This window comes from Ceratotherium simum, chromosome 20 (assembly GCF_057802395.1).
Source record: "Ceratotherium simum simum isolate JZ-2026a chromosome 20, ASM5780239v1, whole genome shotgun sequence".
Lineage (NCBI taxonomy): Eukaryota > Metazoa > Chordata > Mammalia > Perissodactyla > Rhinocerotidae > Ceratotherium > Ceratotherium simum.
In genome coordinates this window covers 15489216-15499378 of record NC_141919.1, presented here as the reverse complement: position 1 = coordinate 15499378, position 10163 = coordinate 15489216, and positions in this window count along the sequence as shown.

Here is a 10163-nt window from a genome sequence, read left to right as displayed (position 1 = left end):
ACTTATGTCCCTCACAACACCATGCACAGAGCAAATCCTTAATAAATATTTCTTAACTAAAATTGTATACTATTTTTTCTATTTTTCCTTTAGATTTAAGAATAGCCAAAGAGAAAATACCCCATGAAATCACCATTTAAGTACTCCTCTAAGGAGAGTCCCACTGAACTTCATTTGCTGTGTCTCCTCAAAGCACGACTTCAGTTTGTCCCCTGGTTAACGCTAAACCCTGGATAATAATCTTTTGGATCCACACTCAATTCTTTATTTGTTCATTAATTCATTCAACAAATATTTATTGAGCAGCTACTATATGTAAGTACCTTCCTGTGTTGTGCATACAGCAATGAGCAAAAGAATATCCCTATCCTCAAAAAGCTTACATTTTAGTAAGAGAACACAGACAAGAAGTAAAAAAACAAATATATAGCTTCTTGTATGGTGATAATGCTATGAAGCAATAAAATAGATAAGAGAAGAAAAATGACAAGGTAGGGGACCTAGGGTGGTCACAGAAGCCCTCTCTGATAAGGTGACATTTGACCAGAGACATGGGTGACCTGAAGGAGTGAGGTATGCAGATATCTTGGCGAGGATCCTTCCAGACAAAACGTTGGTCAAGTGCAGAGTACAAGGGTTGATCACAGGTATTGGCCTGAGTGACAGAATGAATGGAGGTACCATTTAGTGATGATGAAGACAGGTTTGGCAGGATGGCTGAGACAGGACTGTATGGGAAATTGAGAGTTTGGTTTTAGATGTGTTTAGTTTGAGATGCCTTTTAGGCATTCAAACTGAAGGGTTGAGTAAACAGCTGTGTAGATGAGTCTGGAAGCAAAAGTACATGTTGGGTTATATGGGACTGCAGGTCAGAGCACATGTATAATTAAATTAAAAATATGTGTAAAGCCAAATATATAGCCACCTTAATGTAACACAGGTTAAAATAATAAGTATTCCTCCCCCAACAAATAAGCTACAGATTTTGACATATAAAATAATTTGCAAGAACAGTTTTCTTTCTAAACAATTGACTCTTTCAATTTGTGTATAAGAAGAAACACTTCTGGTTCAGAGCTATGGTGTGGGTGTCTTTCTGCTGGCCATTTGAAGCTGCAAGGCAGGAGCTTCTCAACAAGGCTTTGCTGAATGGAGGTGAGATCTTTTGCCTCGTTGAACCCTGTGCTTGCTAGCCTGGCTGTGCGCAGAGTTTTGCTGCACGCAGTGTTTTTCAAGCATAAAGGCCATGCAGGTTGAAGAGTCTCTGCACCATTGGAGCCAGTGATTTGACAAGCAGGTTTGCTTCTGCAGTGGGTTTTCAAAGGAGCCAGCATAACAAAGAGGAAATTCTGCCAATTAGTGAATGATGGTGGGCTGCAGGGCAAGCCGTGCCAAGATTCAGTGGCAATTGCATCTGGAGACCAGAACATTCCATTCCCCCTTCCCTTTCACCTCTTATTCCTCAAATGCTAATATTTCATGTAGATGTTAGTCCCTCGTAGCTCTCCCACAGCCTCAGCAAGACCTTCCTCCTTCTCTCTGTCCTTTGGGTTTAGCTAACACTGGCGTTGGGGAATCAATGGATTTCAATCAGGCTCAGCATTGATCCCTGGCCCAGATCTGCCCTGAACAGCAGCCTAAACTTGAGAACTTGTGGACACCCAAGCAACGTGACACACTTAATTCAGAGTATGGATATTCTAATTCTTCCTGTCTAGAAAATGAACATCATTTCCACATGCCTGATAAAGATGCAGGGATATATATCCCACAAAATTTTTATCACAAGGATGTCTAACTATAGGAGATACATGATAAGTAGGCATTACTCGTTTGGAATCAAGAAGCTATACAGTATGTCCACCATGCGGAATTTATAAGTAAAACCCAATGTTAAGAGGTTTCCACAACCCTTGGCGATCTCACAGTTGACTCAAACTCCAACACCCCCATTTCATGGCTAGTGACAGTCCAACGTCTTCCCTCGTGACTTCAGTTAGTCTTAAAATCTTAAATTCTTCATGGTCCCCTCTATCCCTGGTACCTGCAGCCACTTGTGCTGTCTCTCTTTCCCCCCATGTCCACCCATACTCCAAACTGAAACCTTTCACTGGTTTTCACACAAAAAAGACTCACTCCCACAAAACATCTGGTGGGTTTAGTAGCTTTCCTAGAGATCTGAAAGGGAACAGGGAGGGGCCCATTGTGCACTACATGGCTCTGGTCACCTTGTTACTGAGCAAAGACTCACTGCCTGATGCACATAGAAGCCAATACTACAGCACCAGCTTTTGAGAGAAGAAAGAGCTTTATTGCATGATGGACCAGCAAAGACATAGGAGGCAAGGCTCAAATCTTTCTACCCAAGATGAAGCAGGGACAGACTTTTATGTAGTTGGGATTGGGAGTGGTTATACAAAATGTTAACTTGGTAGACTCTGATTGGAGGGTGGGAGTGTAACAGTCTCATAAGGCTGATGTGCTACAAATCAAGGGATCCTCTTGCTTCTTATTAGGTTCCCTGTTCTGCTTTCTCTTTACATTGAGTTCTGTAGTTGGGGAATTTTTGGTTCCTAGGCAGCTCAAGGTCATCTGAGGACAAAGTTTCCATCTTCTGAGCATGCTCCAGCTACATGACTTGCAGTTTTTACTCATTGCTCCTGCAAAATAACTTTTGATACAACATTGTTATTGATACAATAGGATACAATAGGATACAATAAGGCCAGTACAATTGGCCTATGATGGTTACAATCTCACCAGCTTTATCCTTCCTCTCTTACCCTCCTTCACCCCCAAGGCCAAACACATTCTTTATTGTGTTCATAGCAAGTTCTGGTTCTAACAGAAAGTGTGGCCTCTCTGGACTGTCAGCACCCCCACTTACTCAGTCGTAAGGGTGACATGCTTACTTTGTACTTACTTTGAGTCTCAGTGAACTCCCACACATCATGTGTCCATCAAAATTCTACGCTCATGAGTATTGCAATGATCATATGCAAATGGAGTCCCAAGGAACACAGACACACATATTGCACATATTTCTTCTGCTCACACATGCTCCCTTTTCCCATGGGACTTTACTTACAAAGCACAAGTTCAAAGATAACAAGTTATTAAGAATTTCAAGATGGCAACAGCAGTGCATTAAACCAAGTGTGTGAAATCCTTCTGAGTGTGGTGCCCTATGTGACTGCACAACTTATATGCCCATCAAGCAGACCCTGAAAGTGGATCTTCCAGTCCAAGTTGAGCCTTCAAATTTCTGCAGTCCTGGCCAATATCTGACTGAACTTGATGAGATACCAAACTGAAAACACTCAACCAAGCCTCTCCCAAATATCTGACCCACAGGAACTGTGCAAGAGAATAAATACTTGTTAATGCAGGAACAAATAATTGATATGTGAGTCTCAGTAAAATGCAGACTCATAGATTCTAATTCAGGGTCTGTTCATAGCCTAATTCAGAGTCTGTTTATAGCCTAGGAATATGCACTTAAACAATAATCCCAACCACCAGGGAAGTGCAAATCAAAGCCACAATGAGATACCACTTCACAGCCACTAGGCGGGCTCTATTCAAAAAGATAGATAATAACAAGTGTTGGCAAGGATGCAGACAAATTAAAATCTTCACACACCACTGTGGGAATGTAAAATGGTGCAGCCACTTTGGAAATAGTCTGGAAGTTCTTCTAAGGGTTAAACAGAGAGTTACCAGATGAGCCAGCAATTGCCTTCTTAGCTATGTAGCAAGAGAATGAAAACATATGTCTGCCAAAAATCTCATACAGAAATATTTATAGCAGCATTATTCATGGTAACCCCAAAGTGAAAACAGCCCAAATGTCTGTTAACTGATGAATGGATAAATAAAATATTGTATATCCATACAATGGAATATTATTCAGTAATAAAAAGAAATATAGTACTGATACATGCTACAACATAGATAAACCTTGAAAACATTATGCTAAGTAAAAGAACTCAGTCACAAAAGTCATATATATATATTGTTTTTGCTGAGGAAGATTCACCCTGAGCTAACATCTGTTGCCAATCTTCCTCTTTTTGCTTCAGGAAGATTTGCCCTGTGCTAACATCCATGCCAATCTTCCTCTATTTTATACGTGGGTTGCCACCACAGCATGGCCACTGACAAGTGGTAAGTCCATGCCCAGGAACTGAACTCGGGCCGCCAAAGCAGAGTGTGCCGAACTTAACCACTAGGCCACAGGGCCAGCCCAAAAATCCTATTTTATGATTCCATTTAGATAAAAATGTCCCAAATAAGCAAATCCATAGAGACAGAAAGTAGATAGTTGTTGCCTGGAGCTGTGGAGATTGGAGAGAAATGGAGAGTGACTCCTAGTGGGTAGAGGGTTCTTTTGGGGATGATGAAAATGTTCTAAAACTGATTGTGTTGATGATTATGTAACTTCATGAATATACTAAGAACCACTGAACTGTACACTTTAAACAGGTAAAATGTGTGGTATGTGAATTGTATCTCAATACAGCTGTTATAAAAAATAATAATCCCCAGATGGTGATAATGCCAGTAGTCCAATTTGAGAAATGCTACTCTAGGCTTTTAAAGTTGATATTCATTTAAAATAAAAAGCATAACTATAATCATTCTAGTTCACTTTCTTATTATGTTCGCCACTTACACCTTTCTAAAGAGAAAATACAACATTAGACAAGTGAGGAAAAACTTGGGACAAGACTGATCTTTAACTTTAGTCTGAAATGACTTTTAAACCATATAGCTTTCTTAGTGAAGAACAAAAATAATGACGGTAGCAGGAAGGATTGAAATGAACTCTTGAGAAGAGATCAAGAGTGTCAGTAAGAGAAAAAACATGAATAGTTCCCCTTCAGAGGCTGTAAAGAGGGGCTTTAATTTCTCCATGAAGTGGCTTTTTGGCTTGTTCTTAAGATGCCCTGTCTAGGCCTGGCCAGCATGAGTGTCATTCATTTTGCTTTTTCTCTAAAATTAGTCTCTTCTCTTAGCTGGGACAGGATGACAAGAAACAGGATGCACTTTATAATTTCAGTGAAAGCAGTTTTTATTCTGACTTTGTGTCTGTCCGTGCTGAGCATTTCGCCTTTTCTCTGCAGAGCACACAGACACAGTGATTATTTAATTGCTCATGTTCTATTTGTCGTATGCAGGGTTTGAGCTCCACTGAAGCTGAACCTGCAGAGAGGAAAGGAGTCCCCCAGCACGAGAACTTCCCTCTGGAGGTATGCGTAATCCCCCCTTTCTCTTACAAAATAGGGAGGATCAAAGTATTGCTCCGTTTCCACCCTCTAGTCCTTAACCATAAGAGCTGAAGTCTTAAAAAAAATATGGCCTTTTAAAAAAATTTGGCTACTATACAATGTATAGAAACACTCAAATATATATATATACACATATATATATTTCTCATATAAATTAAGAATGGAATCATTTGATGGAACTTCAAAAATTCCTTTTTAAACATCTGAGGTGATCGATACCATTTGAAAAACTATAAAGTAGCGTTGTAAATAGGGAGAAGAGCAGATACTCATGATTGCACTAGTTATGCCAAAGATTTATTTTAGATTTTCTGAGTTGATAATATATGCTACTGTATTCATAATAAAAATTTAAAAATTTTTCAAAAAAAATTTCATTTAGGAAAAAAAGCTTAATTTCAACCTGAGCACCCCCTTGGAGGGACGGTGCGTTCTTTATGTTAACACTGAGCGCGGGTGTGGCACACTGCCTGGGACACGGCTGACGCTCAGCAAATGTTGGAGTTGACAGAATTACCTCAAGAGCTTTTCTATGCCCCCTTGGGCACCTCCCCCTTTGCTTCCTCCATCCCAAATCACTATTCTCCAAGTGGCTTCAAGTATTGCCTTGTGTGGCCTCGTCTGTAACATCACCCCCTCGATGGCAAGATGCTTTGTAACAGGGCCTCACTGCATTTCATCAAGTGCTTATGTACCGTGAATTGCAAGGTAGTAAGTTCATTTTTTAGGAATGGCTAGAATTTACCAATTTTTCAAACTGTCTTGCTGGAAGAGGGGGCATGTCCATCCCCAAAGAGCTCTGTTAGATCAGTTCCATTGAGCTATAGGGCTGTTAATTTGAGGAAAATTCTTGGATCCTTCCCAGTTCTGCTCCAGGAAGCTGACTCTAAAGCTCATAAGAGAGTCTAGTGGATGGGGGGAGGGGAGTACGAATGAGGCTACAGAAAGTAAAGAGCTCAACAGTCAGCACAAAAATCCCAGGGGCATGTTCTGTTAATTGGTAGCTTCTGCCAAGAGCATTGCAGAGGGCTGTGGGGCTCCAAACAGCCCAAGGTTATGGACCCCCAATCAATCCAGGAACTTCAGGTGCCTATAAGCTTGCAGGAGAAACTTTCTTCTTCAAGACCTTTTACTCTTCATGAGGAGGATTCCACAAATGGGTTTGTTCTAGTTGAGAAATATGTAAAAGGCGATGGAGAGCAAGTGATGGTCAGGCTGAAATAGAATCTGTCAGCTGCCACCTTTTCTCTCTACATCAGCTTATAAATGTGACCCTCATGAATCCTCATCAAATGGGAGAGGCCTGGAGAGTGGCTGATTTTCTGGGGGACCCCTAAATCTCTAGCAGTGGAAAAACACACCACCACTTCCTTAGCAGGAGAATCAAGTGGATTGCACTGGAATTTTTAAAGTCATTTCTCCCTATTTTTTATTCAGGAAAACATGCTGCAATTTTGCCACTTAATTCTAGAGAAATTCTATTTAAATGAACAGAAAGAAATCAACAGAGTTTGATAGAAAAAGATTAGCTTTGATTTTAAAAGCATATTGAAGCAAGCTTAAACAGCAACAAAGCATGCTTTTATCACCATGAGATTATAAGGTTCTTAGAGGTAAAAGATACTAGTCTTCGCACAGATTTCCATATCATGCTTTGTACTGCATGAGGCTGGCTTCAATGGGTTCTCGTTTCTCTTCTCAGAAGCCTTGATTTCTAGTCTTTCACCTAGAAACTGGAATTATCGGCCTGATGCTGAGTGAAGGAACAATTCTTAGGAAGCAGAACTGGAGCTTCTAAGACACAAAATGAGCCCTGAGGGACCAAACTACCTTCTTCCCTGCAGCTCAGTCTCCTGTCTATGGAATGAAAGAGTTCCACAGAACCTTTAGGTTCCCTTTACACTCTAAGTCTGATGACATGATAGTAATATACCTATTAGTTTGACTTTCCCAGTTCCCCTTTAATTAATTTACATTTTATTCATTCATTGGAGCACATTGTAAAAAACATGGGCTTATAGGTCAGTAAACCTGGGTTTAAATCCCCGTTTGGCCCCTTCTTAGCTGTGTGACCACTGATAAATTATTTAACCTTTCTGAGATTCAAATGGCCTCTCCTACAAAATAGCGACACTAATATTGTGGTGACGGTTGGATGAAATAAGCTATATACTTATGTTATGGGCTGAATTGTGTCCCCCTACAATTCATATGTTGAAGTCCCAACCCCTAGTACCTTAGAGTGTAACCATGTTTGGAGATAAGGTCTTTAAAGAGATGATTAAGTTAAAATGAGGCCCTGAGGGTGAGGCCTTAATCCAGTGTGACTAGCATCTTTTATAAGAAGAGAAAGGGCCAGTGAGGACATAGCAAGAAGGTGGCCATCTCCAAGCCAAGGAGAGAGGCCCTAGGAGAAACCAATCTGCTGACACCATGATCTTGGACTTCTAGCCTCCAGAGCCGTGAGAAAATAAATTTCTATTGTTTAAGCCACCCAGTCTGTGCTATTTTATTATGGCAGCCTTAGCAAACTAACACAACTTGCTACAGTAACTGTACCACAGTCCACTTTTAAATAAACAGAAGCAATTGTTACCATTCATCAAACATTGGCTAAGTGCCTACCCTGTGCTGGGCCTGCCAGGAGGGCAGGGGGCTGGAGGGGGTTTGAGGTACTGGGGGTGGTAATGGTCAACACAGCCAGTCTCTTTCTAAAGCTTATAGTCCAAAGGGAGATAATATATTAGCAATTAATACATTATAGTGTGGTTAATACTATAATGAATACTATACTATAATGAAAGCATGTTCTTGTTTTATAATTTACCCCTTTTCTATACAACTTAAATGTTATCCTTAATTTTGTCAGAACATCCTAATTACTCTTTTCTTGTCTATTCCTTTCCCATTAGACTTTGCATGTACCCAAAGGGATTTCTTTTTTTCTACTTGGGTAAGGAATTCTCATTCCCTTACCTTCGTTATTCAGATCTTTTATTTGTAATTTTTAGACCCATCACTAACTCAGTTACTGGTTTCTTGGAGTCATCTGCCCAGACAATTTCAATTGTTCTGAGTAGCGTCTGAACCTTTCTGTGGGATATAGCTAAGCAAGGGCTTTCTTGGCCCCTCAATTGCATCAGGTTTCCATGACAACACTAGCTTCCGTTGATAGTTTTAACTTCTGTAGCTCTGAATTCCAAGGTGTTTTCCCCTCTCTGTCTTTATTACTGTACTTCAATGCCATATTTTCCTGTGGGTTGCTCTGTAATTTTCTCTGTATGGTTCTAAGCTCAAGGTATTTTGAATATGCAGGTGAGGTTCTTTTTAAACATAAAATTAATTTTATCTAGTGTGGTTCATTTTGACTCTTGACAACTGTCCTCAGATGTGCAGGAATATGCTGCTTGAAATTACCCACTTGTTTTTGCACATTCACATCCAAGGATTATTGATGGGTGTGTCACAATGTTCATTAAAATTATGAGCCATCTCGTCACTTAGGAAAGGTCTGTCACACACCCAGGAACAAACTTTGACTTTCAGCACTTGATGACTTTTCTCTGAAAGAATTATTGTGGAATGAGAAGCCCAGAATGTCTCTCAGCTCAGAAATATTTTTTTCCCCACTCTCTTTCTAAACTATATTATCAATTTTTAATTATTTCTCAGTCTGGGAAGTTGGGAATAATCTTAGCTTAATGGTTTTCCCAGTAAGTCCCATGTGAATTCTGTAGCATTTTTGCATCCTTGGAGTTTTCACATGTACTTTGTAGAATTAGTAGCTGAAGATATGGTGCAAATTGAAAAATCAAAAAAGCAACTATATCAATTTTTAGGATGAGTGGAGGAAATAAAAAACTGAAAAAAAATAGCAAAGGGTCTTGAAACGTGCACATTGTCCAAAAAATGCAAGAGATTCAACTGGACCTCTTCCAATAGCCACATGAAGAGACGCATGAAAAACCAGAGAGTAGAGGGGCTGAAGAAACAAATTAAGATTGACAAACAAGGGAATTGTCAGTAGGAAGTTCTCTTAGGCATACTTCTACGTTCTGTGACTTTTCATCTTAATTGAGGAATTGTGCTCTCTAGCCTTATGGTGTCGACCACTTGTGACCCTTTCCTCTCTTTTGTCCCCAGTCCAAGTGTCTACCATGTTTCCCCATCTCTCTCCATAGCCACCATGCGCCTTGAGCTCCTCATCCCCTCCCCAGTGTGTTCCACCCATTGCCTCTTAGCTTTCCCTGAGTCAGCCATTCTCTTCCTCTCTAGTATCATTAAGTGAGATAATGCTTAAAGCAGGTAAAACAGTGCCTAGTACATAGTAAATGCTCATAAAAGGTGAGCTACTATGATTCATCCCTCCAGCCTGACCTTCAAAAACATTTCTTTTATTATATTATCCACATAATTGTGAACCTTGGTGATTCCTTACTCCAAACCCACAACTCTTTGGCTGGATATCTGAGGCTCACTCTTAATTGGCCTCATCATAGGTTTTTAAGGTCATGTCTCAGTGCTGGAGCCTCTGACCCATTAGGCTAAATGTGGCTCCTGCTTAGGTCTTAATCATCCCTGCTCTGGTAACATGTATATAATCCTAGCTAACATTTATACATCATCCTTTTTATTCCTCACACCTACACTCTGCACTAGGTATTATCATTCCCATTCTAAACATTAAGAAACTTAAACTTAGAGAGGTTAAGCAATTTATTAAAAATGACATAGGGCATGCCTTAGTCAGAACTTGGATCCAGATCTGTTCAACCTCAAAGCCCATGATGGCCCACAGGATTCCATTCTTGGTCCACAGGATTCCATTCTTGGTCCACAGGATTCCATTCTTTTCTCCTCATACCACTAACT